This window comes from Scleropages formosus, unplaced genomic scaffold, assembly GCF_900964775.1.
Source record: "Scleropages formosus unplaced genomic scaffold, fSclFor1.1, whole genome shotgun sequence".
Taxonomy (NCBI): domain Eukaryota; kingdom Metazoa; phylum Chordata; class Actinopteri; order Osteoglossiformes; family Osteoglossidae; genus Scleropages; species Scleropages formosus.
In genome coordinates this window covers 49617-66130 of record NW_021641062.1, presented here as the reverse complement: position 1 = coordinate 66130, position 16514 = coordinate 49617, and the positions used below count along the sequence as shown (strand labels likewise).

General features: G+C 43.8%; 1 long non-coding RNA gene across 1 annotated transcript; it reads left to right on the top strand.

Annotated features, from left to right (window-relative positions):
- The first annotated feature begins 5557 nt into the window (after positions 1–5557).
- LOC114909849 (uncharacterized) lies at positions 5558–16290 on the top strand. The gene is made up of 4 exons (XR_003797396.1): positions 5558–5651; positions 5969–6039; positions 7303–7415; positions 16061–16290. It is a non-coding gene; the product is annotated as an uncharacterized LOC114909849 (long non-coding RNA).
- Positions 16291–16514: the final 224 nt, after the last annotated feature.

Genomic DNA, 16514 nt, shown 5'->3' with positions numbered 1-16514 from the left:
GCATCGGCATCGTAATCCTCGCGGCTGTCAGCTGCTCAGAGCACTCCTGGTACCATGTTGTGTTTACTCAATAAACACACTGAGAATGATTTTGTTAACTGGCACGTAGCCTCGTTTAATGTTCACGCTGGGTTTTCACAACCATGTGCTTTTTAGTATCCCCGCTAAATCCGCTTCCTTGCTGCCTAGGTATCCTTCCTGTACTTACCGAACACTTCTGCCCTCTATAGGTAATAACAGAAAACACCACTGATCACCACAGTAACGACGTATTAACAATATTAACAATAGGTTCTGTAAGCACGGAAACTGCAGCTTTCAGTAATTTAGTGGGGATTGGGTCTAAAGGACAGGTAGTACTTTTCATAGAGCGACTTAGCACGGTAATTTCTTCTACAGTTATTAGGTCGAAGTTACTGAGATAGTGCGGACAACTAATATCATCATCAGAAGCGCTTATGTTTGCTAAAACCGAACTAGAAGGCACTATGGTTTTGCGGATATTCACTAATTTATTATTGAAAAACGACATAAATTCATGATTAGTAATGGTAGTAGAAATACATTGTTTATCTTTGTGTTTACCAGTTAAGTAAGCGATGGTATTAAACAGGAAGCGAGGGTTCTTGTCGTTTTCATCAGTTAACTTTGCGTAGTATTAGGATTTGGCATGAAAAAGTGCTTTTTTATATTTTTTAGACAATCGGACCAGGCTACATAATAAACGTTTAGTTTAGCTGAACGCCATTTACGCTCTAATTTACGACATTCTAACTTTATTGCACGAGTTGATTCGTTGAACCAAGGCAAGTTTCTTACAGTTCAAATAAGTTTAGTTTTTGGTGGAGCCGCGTCTAGAGCGAATTTTACCACCGAATTATAACCTAGAGCCATCTGATCAATATCTACACTCGTTCCAAAATCCGAGCTTCTATGATTAATTAATAATTTTAGCAGTAGTGTCATCAATATGCCGCACGATTTTGGTCTTAAGTCTTTGGTCTTTGGTCCGACGGCACGGGCAGGTATAGATCAAACCAAAGGTTAATAAATGATAATCAGAAATAGTCTCGTTTAAAGGAATAATATTAACATGATGAACATCTACGCCGTAGGTTATGACGAGATCGAGCGTATGGTTACGGGAATGAGTAGGACCGGTAACAACTTGGGTAAAACCGACGGAGTTTAATAGAGACAGAAAACTATTAGCGAGAGTGTCCGACGACACGTCTACATGAATATTGAAATCACTCATCAGGATTATTTTATCATGGTTAATGACTAAATAGGTTATGAAGTTGCTAAATTCCTCGAGAAAAGAGGAGTACGGTCCAGGTGGACGGTAGATAAGGAATATAATTATATTGGGGTTTGATGTGAAATCTAGCTGTAGAACTTCAAACGACGCAAAATTATCACGATTTCTCTGTGTTATTTTTAGTCTATTATTAAAAAGAACGCCGACTCCACCTTCGCGATGCACAGAACGAGATTTACGGAAATAATCATATCCGTCCGGAGCGGCTTCTTCAATTAGCGGAATAGTATCGGACTCACTGAGCCAGGTTTCGGTAAGAAAGAATAGATCGGACTTATGACTTAATATTAAGTCGTTTACTAGGACAGCTTTACTCGTTAGTGAACGAATATTTAACAGACAGCATTTTATATCACAGTTTGGCCTCGGTGGTAAGTTGAGAATGTTTGTTTTAATGTAGTTTAGGTTTCTGGTGCAAACGCTCCTATCACTAAGTTTAGTTAAACGCGGTGGCCTTATTTATAATAGTTTGAATGTTTTGGCTGCACTTAACGCTTTTATTTAAAGTTTTTAGGCCCACACTGGACAAGGCACAAGAAACCCCATCACATGAGAAATAACTACTGATATCAGAACAAGCAACAGACCCATCAATACACAGAGCTGCTAAAGGAGATGATCCATGGACCATGAGTCAGTCCTGCAACTTGCAGGCCAAGTTCTGGGATAAAACAAACGAACCCCTCCAGTTGAGGTGTACACCATCACGCGTGAAAAACCTGGGCCTTTCCCAGAAATCATCCCAGTTATTAACAAATGATATACAATTTGAGCGGCACCATGTCTCCAACCATCTGTTAAAAGACACCAGTCTGCTGTACACTATGTCCCCCATGAAGAGTCTAGGTAAAGGACCAGACACTATTAGATTACGACATTTCCTTCTGGCCTTGTAACACATAGAAATAAATCGGCTCTTTAACACCTCAGACTGTTGATAACGAATATCATTACCACCAACATGCACCATCATAGTCGACACGGCATTATCAGCCAGAGAACCGACACGAGCCGCCATGTCGGACACACACGTGGGAAACACTTCACCTTTACATTTCGATTCCCAGGCCCCCGAACCTTAATATTTCGAACAGCCGAATCCCCCAAAATGAGCACATTATTATTATTATTTTTATTATTAGGTGAACTGCTTAGAGGAGCCGAAAATCTATTTTGGGTTTGGACGGGAGAACCCGAACCAGGAACCCGTAGCTTAGGCTTCGCTTTATTCGACTTCTTACTCCGAACCGTAACACAGTCGCCGTGAGAGCGCTCCGGGGTACCCGGCTTCTCGTTAGCTGCTCTGGGGCCTGTAAGTGTCGACGCCGAGTTCGACACTACGGAGGCACCGGGATACACCAAGTCCAACCAGCTCTCCGTTTCTCTTATAGAAATCAAATTCTTAATGCGTACTTCTAAATCACGGACCTTCCGCATCAAGTCATTATTTGTTACGCATTTTGAGCAAATGAAATGTTCTACAATGTCAGCAGGTGCAACCAAACAAAACATGTTACATGATACACAACACACAGGTATGCCGTCAGACGATACATTCAGGATAGAACTTACGTCGAACAGGGACTCCATTCTTTCCAAAGACGCCGTCTCAGCAACCGGTGTGTGACTCGATGCTCTGCCTCACTCTGGACGTATGTTTCAATGCTACCACAATAACACCAGTGCCAAAGAAATCATCTCCGTCCTGCCTGAATGACTACCCCCCATCACACTCACCCCCATCATTGTGAAGTGCTTCAAAAGCCTAGTCATGCAACACATAAAATCCATCCTTCCTCCCACTCTTGACCCACTTCAATTTGTATATCGGTTCAACCAGTCCACAGATGATGCTGTATATTCTGCCCTCCACCTAGCTCTGGCACACCTGGACAACAAGAACACCTACGTCAAAATGCTGTTCATTGACTTCAGCTCAGCATTCATTACCATCATCCCTCAGCAACTCATGGGCAAACTAGACCGGCTGGGCCTGAACACCTCCCTCTGTAACTGGATCTTGGAGTTCCTCACTGGAAGACCTCAGTCAGCTCAGATTGGCAACAGGACTTCAAGCACCACCCCACTGAGCACAGGGGCCCCTCAGTGTGCGTGCTCAGTGCTCTGCTCTTCACCCTATTGACTCATGATTGTACCACAAGATCCAGCTCCAACTACATCATTAAGTTTGCTGACAACACAACTGTGATGGGTCTCATCAGCAACAATGATGAAACATCGTGCAAAGAGGAGGTAGACAGACAGGCTGTGTGGTGCAGGAACAACAATCTCCTAAATGTGGGGAAAACAAAGGAAATTGTCATTGACTTCTGGAGTGTCCATTCCCATCATCCCCCACTGACCATCGACTGTTCTGCCATGGAGAAAGTCAGCTGCACCAAATTCCTGGGGGAGCACATCACCAGTGACTTCTCCTGGACCACCAGCACTGCACCACTGGTCAAGAAAGACCAGAAACACCTATAGTTCCTGCAGAGGTTGAGGAGGGCAAGTGTGCCACCACACATCATGCACACCTTTTGCAGGGGCACCACTGAAAGCATCCTGAGCAACTGCATCACTGCATAGTACGGGAACTGTAATGTCTCCGACAAGAACTATCCAAAAAGGAAAAAGCGACAGCAGAACACAAATAATAAAAAAAACAAAAGAGCAACTACTTCCTGGGTAATGTCCTTAAAAACCACAGGGTGGAGCCAGAAGAGAGCATTCGGAATCTTTTAAACTACAGATTGGCTCCTGATGCATTTACCTACAAGGGAGAAGTGTACACTGAAAAGCTAAGGGGGATACTCACCTCTATACAGCTGGGTACACAACACCCAGACAAGAGAAAGGAACAGGGCCAGAACTGTCCACTGAATTCTATTCCTTCCTTGTGTTGGAGAGCTCTTCTTGATCTGTCAGTGATAAGCAGAAATAAAAATGGCAAAAGCAGACAATCTTTCCTGTCTCCAGTCCTAACTTCAAATGCATCTGTGAGTTGTTCTCCATGAATCACTCCACAGGTTATCCCCTCATACAAGTTCTTGATGATAATATAATAAGGTTGACTTGCACCCTATGATATCAAGGATGTTCCCAAAGGGTCTCCCTGTCCACGCTGTTGAATGCTTTTCATTATCGACAAAATTAACATAGAGGGAGGAATTCCTCTCCTTCGACTGCTTCACAATTTGATCTGTACACGATCAATCCTTGAGAAAACCAGCTTGTTTACTGGTCTCTCAGTTGAGTGTTGTTGGCTTGTTAGCTTCTACGTACTCTTCCTGTGCTTTGGCCTTGTCCGTGCTTGTCCTACTACTGGTCACGTTTTTTTCCTTTCTCTCCTTCATTGTATATTCTGCTGATATTCACTTCTTAAAATGGTGTTTCTTGGAGTCAAGAACTTCCAAACATGTTGAAACTACACACACATCGTCTGAAACCACTATTCCCATGCAGGGTTGCAGGGAGCCCGAGCCTAACCTGGCAACACAGGGCATAAGGCTGGAGGGGGAGGGGACATACCCAGGACGGGACGCCAATCCATTGTAAGGCACCCCAAGCAGGGATTGAACCCCAGACCCAGAGGAGAGTTTGACCCGGGTAAACCCATTGCACCACCACACCCCCTATGATGAAATGACTATGTCCTTGATCTTTGTCCCTTGCTGTGTATTGTCTCTTCCTCTTGCAATTCTTTTTACAATAGAAACTTGTTCCTCAGTTCTAGTCTGTATTCCCCAGGTTGTGTGCATCTTTCAGGAGGCATATGTTGTATTTACGCCATTAAGGTCTTCCTATCCAGCCTTTCTTCAGCTTGAAATGAGTCATAGTAACATGGTGGTCTGGTGCAGCATCAGTTCCTGTCTTCAATATCCCATCCTGTAGGGATTGTTGTGTTTACTCAGTAAACACACTGAGAATGATTTTGTTAACTGGCACGGTTTTCACAACCATGTGCTTTTTAGTATCTCCACTAAATCTGCTTCCTTGCTGCCTAGGTATCCTTCCTGTACCTACCGTACACTTCTTCCCTCTATAGGTAACAAGAGAAACAACAACTGATCACCACAGGGATCTTTTGAACTTTTGCCAACGCAGATGTAGTCTACATGGTTCTCTGTGAAATGGTCCCGCTGCGCCACTGTGCCCCCCCATTAATACTCAATGATTGTGCTGTCTCTTTAAGAGAGTTGTTTGAATGTTGATTGTGTTGGGCTGTTTGTTCATGTAGACTTACCGTAGTTATGCACAGAAGAAGGCTGTGCGGTTTTCCACTCTTCACTCATTTTTCTTTCTCTGCTTAACTAAGGAACATACCTATGTAAGTAATACTCACTCTTAAACTTGCGTGTAGTGGTTATTTGCAACGGTTAAGTGTGTGGTAAACTTAAAAAGAAAACAGGTGATGCTAACGGCGTTAGCCTGTCTATAGCATTTTCAATGTTAAGTTAGCATTAAAGTTAATCGCTAGTACTAGTAGTTAGCAGCAGTGGCTAATAAATGATACTAGCAGCACATGTTTTTGTTTTGTATAAGATAATAATGACTCGGTGTTTGTCAGTGTAAAAGAAAGAGGTAAATAAATATGTTGTAGGTTGTAACATTTTATTTTTGTTTCTGTATTGTATTTTCACACAGTGCTTCAGTTCTGACATCTTCAACCACGCACCTGCTCAGCTGCTGCTGTGTCTCTCAACTCAACTCAACTTGTGGGTGTTTATTGAGGAAACTGTTTCTATATCTGCCAGGCTAGAACTCATCACTACGTAGTACATGACAATGATCCTAGCGAGGGCGGAATAATGATGTTTTTAATATTGTTTTTTTTATTTTAACAAATTTTGTTGTAAAACCGTGAGCTGTAATTAATTAATGCAAGTATTAATTAATATAACATGCTACGATACATGTCTTCCTTATTCCAGTCTCATTATATAATAAATGTAGTATTTTACAACTCATAGTCTAAGAAGTGCTCATAAACTACAACTAATCAGAAGAATAAAAATTTCATTATTTGTTCTGAGGGGGTTTTGTCCTACTTCCAAAATTTATGATAGCCGCTTGGTCTCAATAATTTTGGTTTCTTTCTCACATAGTGACCAATGGGATGATGATAAAAGGTACTTTGCTGGAATACAGCTATTTTCAATATTTCATGTGGGGTAAGGAGAACGCATGCAGAGCTCAGTCAGTAATATTAGCATGACGTGCAGGTGAAGGTAGGAGAAGAGACACAGTGCGACTAGGGAAGCGAGGCTTGAAATCCGAAGGGTCTTTATCCAAACAGCAAGGAGCGATGAAGAAAGAGCAAAGCAAAGAGCATGTGGTCTTAGAGATTCCGCAGTTTGTCGTGGTCAGACTCATGTCTTCATATTGTTTTGAAACGGGGCACTGTGTGTGTGTAAAATGATCTTACGTGTGTTCAGAGCTGCGTTCCCTGTGGCCTTCCAGGCTGTTTCACCCTGAGGTCATGACCCAGTGATCCTAACCCAGAAAATGTGTTCTTCCTCTATGTAAACTTGTTGCACTTGTGATCCAGTGGCCGTGTGCTTCTGAAATAAGTCGGTCTCTAAGGAGGAAAAGATCCATGATAGGGTTACAAAGCCTGAGAGTAAAAGGTGAGGAGAACTTGGCTTTATGGACTATGTTCAAGAAACAGTATTGATTGAATGCCAAAAATTGGGGTGGCTGATAAAGGTGTAATTATTTTATATCTTGGAGACTGAGTAGGCTCTTTTTCAAGGAGGCTTTATTGAAGAAAGTAATATCAAAACAGTATTTTTTTATATAAACTGAATTTTTGAGTCTTCACAGTAAAGTAGAACACTTATTTTTTTTAAAATTGCCAGTGAAGTTCCACACGGAGCTATGTATGTTTGCATTTTAAAGAGTCGATAAGACAGTCATTTATTTTAATCTATTTTTTTATCACATATCCATAGCCACTGTATTTCTTTTGTGGTTGACAGGGTCCAGCAGGAGAGGTCAGACTCACCTGCTCCCAGCTGTGTGTCCATGAAATTTGGCTAGTGGATGGTCCCCCACCGAAATTCTGTAATGAGGGCATTACTGCTGATAAAAGGTGAGTTTAAAAGTTTTACTTGAAATTTTATCTTGCTGTGAAAGACCCTCACAAAGTGATTTTTCTGACTCTGTGGTGTGTTTTGATACTTTAATATTGAGAGGGATTTGGTAGTTCTGAATCAGAGAAAAACTTCATTCTTCCACATTAGAATCCGAACCTAGAACAGGTATCTGATTTTGGACAACTTGTTCGAGGGATGGAGGAGTGTAGCGGTCTGGTTGGATTGTAGCAAGTGATCAGATCCTGTATGTATCAGGGAACATATCAGGACAGATCAGAATGTTCTTGTAGGCCCTAACCAGCCTTGAACTTGTTACAAGCAGGTACAGGAATCCAATGGAGCAAGATGAAAAGGGGAGATATGGGGACACTTTGGCATGCCAAACACAACAGGGGGCAGTGACAGTAGCTCAGCAGGATATTACCATAGCCTGGCCCAGAATTTGTATGAAGTTTGTTCTGAGATTAGGGGTGAATCCTGCAGATGCTGTGAGGCATGAGAGGATACATCAGTAGCTGCAGGGAGAAAAGACAAGAATAGCAGGGTATCATGGAACAGCAGTGGTAAGAGAACCCCTGACAAGTAGTGACGGAGCCGAGGAAAGATTTGTAGATGGAGGGAGCCCTGCGCCATGTGCTGGAGGACACCAGTTGAGAGAGACATTGCCAAGAAATCTCATGTAGTTGTTGTCTGGAGCATCATGTGTCATGTCCTCTTTTTCAGTAATATGTATTGTAGCAAGCACAGCTTTGGACCCCTCTGCGGTTGCACAGCTATTTACATTTCCCAGTATTCCTGTTATTTACATTCAATGGTCTCTTCATACTTCAAAGGGGAACCCTTCAGTAGCATGGAACACTACATTGTGCCCCATCAAAACAAATGGCAGTCTCCTTGCTGCCTAACTATCCCAGGAATGTCCCAGCATCCAGCATTTTCCTCAGCACTACCTCAAGATGGAAGTAGACGGGTCCTGAACACGAACGCCAACGGGTGCAACAGGGAGAGGCAAGGCATCCCACCATGCTGCCGTGTACGTTGGCCAAACTAGCCATCCTCATCCTTGATGTGCCCAGCCTCAGTTCCTGATAAGCTCCTTAACATGAACTCTTTGTGCCATGGATGTGACCCTTCCCAACTGCTTCACACTCCATGCAGCTGCAGGCTTTCACAGGAATGCAGGGACCGCATGCTGCAAACACTCCTCACCATCCCTGCTCCAACGGCTGTGGCAAACACTCCCCCTTTGCGTTCACCTCCCACTGCTTGGTTGCCTTTCTACAGGGGACCTGAGTGGACCGATCAGGTTGCTTCTCTCACATCGACTGCTTTACTGTACGCCAGACATGGCACAATTCCCAAAGAACCAGGTACTTCCGTTGTGGCTTGCTTTGGTGCAGTGCCCCATTTTAGGACAGTTTGAAGGGGCTTAAGGCAAGCTGGGGACTTCCTTTCTCACAGTGGCGGCTATGTCTCCCGTAAATGTGGGGGGTTTCAGGTTCGAGGGCTGACTCAACTAACGTAGGCAGCCTTGATCATGTCTAAACAGGGTACATCCAGCACATCATCACAGGTCTTCAGAAGAGAACTCACTTTCGTTGGTGGATGGAGGCTTCTCTTGACCCGAACACCCACACTCTTTGGCTTTTTGTTGCCTTCCTTTGCCGCTTAACCCCCAAGTGTGGGGAGACACCTTTTGACCTATTTAGGGGAACAGCTCCTCCCTGCCGTCTCCAGGAGCGCATGCTCTTCTCTAGTGCTTCCCAGGCACCTGTACTTCGCAGCACCATCTCAGCCTCGACTTTGACCAGCGCAGATTGTTACCGTCGCCTGTTGGTGTCGTACTGCCCCACCAGCTTCTTTCTTTGAGCCGGTACTCACGCCTCTCTCTTCAGGATTCCACTGCTCCTGGATCCAGCTTCTCACAGTCCGGCCCTATCCCACTTCTGTAGCGAGTGCAGGTTTAGACTTCGATGGGGTTAGTGGAGATGCATGGAACCTATCTGTCACAACATTTCCTAGAACAACAGAACTTATGAAGAAGTATTTGAAAGCAAACAAGGAAATATTGCTCTCAGTCCAAGGGAGCCCCTTTCCTCAAGGACCTGCCCCTCCAGCCAGCCTTTTGCATCTACCAGCAGGGTCTCACCAACTTCCAGGCCATAACAGATCCCTGTGCTATGGCACAATTATATTTCCCATAATTTTTGTCATTTACAATTTACATTCAATGTCTTGTTTCTGCTTCGAAGGCACAGCCTTCAGTTGTATGTGATGCTACATTACAAATACTTACTTCAAAGAGCTTTAATGAAATCCCTTCATCTGGCAGTCGTGTGAAGTTATGTATCTCTAGTGTACTCTTTAATATGATGATCTGAGCCATGCCATTTTCTAAATGTTAAAATCATAAAAGATTCCCCTTGAACAGACAGTTTACTGTGCAGTGAGATTACTCACAAGCAAAATGCTGTGACAACAGTATAATTACATGGTTTCACAGTATGACAGTAGCGTACTGGTAGAATGTGGACAGAGGCAGGGATTTGTGGCAATATCCAATTTACCTTATGTGTTTCCAAGTTTAAAGGGTGTAAGCTCAATGCAAAATGCTGTGAACGGTTGACTACTTTTACCTTTTGAGACATTTGGATGGCCAAGAATTAAAGAGAGATCCTATAGCTTTGACTTTAGCGTTGTGTTCAAAGCTGAGAGAGCTGGACCTGAGCAACAGTCATATTTTGGGACTCAGGAGTGGATCTGCTGTGTGCTGTACTGGAGGAACCTCACTGTAAACTGGAGACACTGAGGTGGGTACTGTGGTCTCCCTTTAGCATCATTTCTATGCAGTTGGTTTCTCAATACTGTGATCTTATGATAAGGTAGAATCACAATGGTTAAATTACACAGAGGAATAATTATCGCTGTAAAGGAATATACATATTTTTAAATGACTGAAATGCATATGAGAATTCTCCGTTTCATGAGGAATGCACTGTCAATCTGTCCATATACAGTCATTTGAAAAAGTAAGTACACCCCATGGAAAACTACCTTTTTCAACAGATGTGGACATGCAGACATTTGATCTTCATTTAATCACTGCCTGTACATAAAGGTGATATACTTGAACAAATGACACATCAAACTCGCATTATGCAGTCCTTTTTATGATTTAAATAAACACAGATTTTTTACATGGAAAAAGTACACCTACATTTATCACAACTTGTGGCACAGTGAGTAGCGCTGCTCTCTCTCAGTGCCTGGGTGGTGTGAAAGGATGTGGGTTTGATCTCCACTCAGTCTGTGTGGAGTTTGCATGTTCTTCCCATGTCTGTGTGGGTTTCCTCCCACAGTCTAAAGACATGCTGTTCAGGTTCACCTATAGTGTGTGAGTGACAGAGAGTGTGTGTTCCACTGGTGTATGGATGAGTGACCCATTGTAAGTAGTGTATTTAGCAGTGTAAGTCACCTTGGTGAATAAGGTGTGTGGGCTGATAACATTACATAGTATCCATTAGAAGTTGCTTTGGAGGAAAGTGTCTGCTAAATAAATTAATGTAAACTTAAAATGCACAAAATTAGAATCGGTTACTAGATGAGGTGCCAATAATGAGGACATTGTTAGGGAGTATCCTGGAGGAACCTGTGTTCCTACCTCAGACATGTAGTGTGTGGTTTGCTCTTTGTTACTGAATTGTGTGGTGTCATCATGCCTTGGTCAAAGGAGCTTTGTAAATCCTTCAGAAAGATGATTACGGATGCCCATGGACCTGGGAAGGGATTTAAAAAGATCTCTAAATTATTTGAAATCAATCATTCCACTGTACAGTAAATCATCTACAAGTGGAAAAGATTTGAAACAACTGCCAATTTGTCTAGAACAGCAGTGAAAACCTATAAGCTCTAGTAAGCAAGCTGCTTTTCTCTGATAGTCCAAGGGCTGGTTTAAGGAAAAATGAATATGTTTTGCTGATGTTGAAAGCTCATATTAAAGATTACATTATCATAGTCTACATGGGTTTATATTTGTGGAAAGTTCAGACTTACCAGTGTCCTTGGGTGGTGTCTGCAGCTCCCTGTTTATAATGCCCGTGTTGCTTGTATGAGTTGCTGTAGGTGTATTCTGACTTTGTCGGGTAGGCCCCCGGGCCCCCCATTCCGTTCGGGTTAAACTGGTGGTACGAGTAGGGGTTCATAGATTGTGAGTAGGTCTGGCTCTGATAGTACTCATGTTGGCTGTGCCCCGTCTGTCCTCTGTAGAAACCCATATCTGTGGCTGAGAACTCGGGCAAGGTTGGAGAGTCTTTGGATGCAGGGTGGCAGCTCATAGAGTTTGGGATGTCAGTCAAAATGCTGGCGAGCTGCTTTTCAAAAGCTGGTCCACTCATTATTGGTCGCACAGCATCTCCTCCTTCCTGAAAGCAGACGGTCCGAGTGTGCAGTAGATAGAGAAGGGAAAAGGGCAGTAAAGCAGGACCAAATCCTTCAAAAAACTTCTCTGGTGAAATTCTCTCTGCAGAACTGCATGCACTGGGGCAGCACCCAGCCGAGTTAAACTCTTAGTTATCGAACACTGGGTGGATTCTCTCTTCCTTTTGGCCCAGAAGAAGCCCCCCCCCCCCCCCCCCAGTAAAACAGCTCTGTGTCTCCTCCCCTGCTTCAAGCACACAGCACACACAGCAGCACACAGCAGCACACAACACACACCATCTTGCTGGTGCAATAATTTACTGGAATTATTGCCTTTCTATCTAAGGTAAATTCGTGTTCACCCTTAAGATGCACGTTTGGTTTGCGTTGAGCATACAACTGTAATTGAGCATAACGCTTTTTGGAAAAGGAGCCAAAGTATCATTCTGCCGACACATTATTTATATTAGTGGGATGACCTTTTCAGTGTGAGTCACCCTGCTACCATGGCCTTCCTATGTTGAGTTCATTGTCTGTGATTTGATATGTCTCCGGAACCTATTCCCTCGGTCTAAGAGCTCGGAACAGAGTTCCGGTGGTGTTGTTGAACTCTGTTTTCTCTGAGCATATTCGGTGGAACCTGATGAGTTGGGACTTGATCAATCCCTGGAAGGTGTGTTTGGGCTGGAAGCTGGATTTGTGCAGTAGACAGTGTGTGTCAGTGCTTTTAAAGTAAACCTTGGTCTCGAGTGTTTTTAAAGCCACCTTGAGGTTTACTGTAATGGACTGTGGTGTCCAGGCAGTTTACTAACCCTAACTCCTAACCCCACCCCTAACCCTTAACCCTAACCCTAACCTAACCCTTTCTTCACTCATGTTTCACTCATGTTTCTACCCTAGCCCTATCCCTAAACCCTAGCCCTAAAATTGGAAGCGTTCCATCCTGACTAACCCTAAGCCCTAATTCTTCCTTCCTTCCTAACCCTAACCCTAATCCTAACCTTACTAACCCTAAGCCCTAACCTAACTCTAACCTTAACCCCTAACCCTGGCCAAACCCTAACTCCTAACTCTAACCCCTAAACCCTAACCACTTACCCTAGCCCTAACTCCTAACTCTATCCCCTAACCCCCTATCCCTAATCCTAACCCTAAACCCTGACCCTTAACCCTAACCCCTGTAGCACTACTAGTTTCTGTGTTCAATTTTGAAGGTTTAAATAAAGCTTCATCAGTTTGATTCATAGTTTGGTTGAAGCCATGTCACACTTTTTGGAACAGGTGCAACCTACACATGCCAATTCTGCGCGTATTGTGAATTGATTGGGGTTCGGTTTGATGCCAAACCAATGAGAGAAGAGAGGGATGGAATGAATGGGAAGAGTTTCTAGACTTTTCTAGAAGGGTCTGGAGAGAAGGTGGTGTTCGAGAGAGAGTGCTCCAGACATAGCTAGAAATACTCTGGAGTATTTGAGACATGATCATTGTGTGCAAACAGAAGGTTCTGTAAGGAACTTCTAAAGTCTGTTGTGTGTTGAAGTGTAGCACCGAGGTTATTCGTTGTTTGTAAGATATTGAGTGTACGTGTGAAGTTTGTGTTTTCTTATGTTTGGTTGTTGCATTTTTTTTCATCTGATGAGATTTTGGGGTTAATATATTGTGTGTATGGGATAATAATTTTGAATATTCCTTTGGGTTTTGTGGTGTTTGAAGAATTTAATAAATTTGTTTGCTTTGTTATCGAAATATTTGAGTTGAGTTGGGTTATACATTTAATTGGAATAGAACCCAGGACACCACCCTCATAATTAGTGAAATGGAGGGTGGCGCTACACCCCCTAACCCCCAACCCCTTGTCTGCAGTAGAAACATCTCAAAGATGATCAGTCGAAATGTGATGAACCTGAGCTCCGTTTCACGTAACATAGCAGAGGGTCTGAATACTTATCTTAGTGACATTTCAGTTTTTAATTTTTAATATATTTGCAAAATTTTCTAAAATACTGTTTGCATTGTCATTGTGAGGTTCTGAGTTTAGATTGAAGAGGGGAGAAAATGAATTTAAATGATTTTAGCATAAGGCTGCAATAAAAAATGTGAAAATAGTGAAGCCGGGGTCTGAAAACTTTCTGAATACACTGTACATACAATACTCTGTGTTTATGTACTAATTCAGCCTTTAATGCTGAAACAAAAAAACAGTAAAGACAACTGTGTGACAACAGTACAAATGAATTCACACTCAGGGAACAAACTGACATGGTGTGTCACAGCACCGAGCTGCACCATTCAACATGAGTTGAAACCCCACTCAGTCTGAGCACTAACACTTTTTTCTGATTTGTACACTTACTGTACCCAGGATACACTAAAGAGTTAGAGCAATAACAGCATAAACAGGACAGTAAGTGTAGAGATGCTGATCAAACACGTGTCCACACTGTAACTGACCAAATGACCACCTGGTGCTGTGGTACGAGTGCCTCAACCATAAGCCTCATCTGAAAAGCCATTTCCTTTGTGTTTAACTGATTTACAGAGGTAGATTTTTTTTTTTTTTTTTTTGCTATTGGGTCTGGGGTTCGAGTACCGCTTGGGGTGCCTTGCGACGGACTGGCGTCCCGTCCTGGGTGTGTCCCCTCCCCCTCCGGCCTTACGCCCTGTGTTGCCGGGTAGGCTCCGGTTCCCCGCGACCCCGTATGGGACAAGCGGTTCAGAAAATGTGTGTGCATGCATGCGTGCGTGTGTGTCGAGAGTGTGTCTGGTTGCTGTTACTGGGAGGTTCAGTGGACTGGAAATGGGGCTGAAATAGGAGTGACTCATAAAGGAATCAGGAGGAAAGGATACAGTGATGAATGTCAGCTCGGATTCAATGACAAGTCCTGGGTTCTGTGCTGCTCTGGTAGGAGTTACTATGTCAGTCACAACAACACACAAACTGCCATAGCTGTACACCCTTCCTGCAGAGTAGGAGTGTATGTGGACTGTGTGTCTGGCACTCTGTCCTTCTACAGCATCTCCTTTGGTGAACTGACCCTCCTGTACAGGTTCACCTCCACATTCACTGAGCCCCTTTATCCTGCATTTGGGCTCTGGGGTTCAGTGTCCCTGCGTGAAGTGAAATAGATACCAGTGTCCTGGGTCTGTTTCGGTTTATTACCACTGGTTTATTGTTGGTGTGACTTAGACTGGCTGTATTTATTTTGTTTTATTTTAATGTTTCCTTCAGACTTTGACTGGAAACAGCGATTAACTCATGGTAATAAACTTTATTGCTAGCTGAATGAATAATGAACTGAAGCAGGACCCACTAATGTGTTTACTGCTGGTCAAATGCTGCCTGAACTGTACACCTGTTGTTCATAATCACATACAATTAATACTAAACAAACTCAGGTTTCAAGCTAACTGCTCCATTGTCTCCCGCTTGAACACACCTCACTTTTATCACCCAACATGGTGGACAGCACTGGACCAGAAACTGCACTCACTTCCCACAATGCACCCTTGTCTTAAAGTAACACTACACTCTTACGGCTTCATGTCCGTGTTCGTCCAGTTCGTCCTCATCAAGCAGTGCTGTGCTGACTGTGTGAGATGCCGATTGAAAGAGAATAAATAAATGAAAACTGTAGAGCAAATATTTATTTACTTGTAATGACCCTGCCCTCAGTCTCGAGTCCCCGGACGTCACAGCCGTCCCCGAAGCACTGCCCCGACACATCTGTTCCCGGTTCCCCCCCCCCCCCCCCCCCTTACCTCCTCCCCTGCGCTATTGTGAATAAAGAGTGGCGTTAGCCAAACACCTCCCTGGGTTTGCCTCCGTCTGTTGCAGGATATGTCACAATCCTGGAGCACTATGGAAGCAGAGAGGGTTCCTAAGGAGTACTGAAAAGCTCATACAACATCATCAGCTGGTGTCTAGCCTTTTGGAGGCACTGATGTTGCCGTCGAAGATAGCAGTAGTAAAGTGCCAGGCACACACAAAAAGAAAGGACTCTGCGAGAAAAGGAAATGAGAAGGCAAATTGGTGGGCAAAGCATGTGGCCTTGAGCCCTGAGGCGCCTATGGTGTCATTGTTTCTAGTCTCTACCCCTAACCCAGGTGTTTCTTTGCTGCAAACAGGTGCCACAGAAAGGGGAAAGGCGAGATGGTTTCATGTGGGGGCCCAGAAGACAAAAGATGGTGTGATCGTCTCTACTAACGGTAAACCTTTTCTCCCCAGGAGGACGTTCCCTGGAGTGGCAAAGATTGCACACGGCCTGGATCACGCTTCTCGCAACACCATGGTGACTACCATCTCCCAGTACTGGGAGGCCCCAGGGTTTTCCACTGTCGCATCGACTTCCTGTCAGAATTGTCTGATTTGTTCAAAGTACAACATTGGTAAAGGGGTGTCAGTGTCGCAGTCACACATGCCGCTCCCAGGAGGTCCTTTAAACCATCTAAAAATGGATTTTAGTGAACTCAAACCGTCGCGCAGTTTCAGATACTGCCTAGTTATTGTTGATCTCTTCTCAAGGTGAGTAGAAGCATTTCTGGCCCAGAGGGCCGCAGCACACACTGTAGCAAAGTGCCTGCTAAAAGAAATACTGCCTAGGTGGGGTGTCCCAGCTCGGCTCACAAGTGACAACGGGGCACATTTCGTAAACTCAGTTGTGCATCAGTTCTCCGAATGA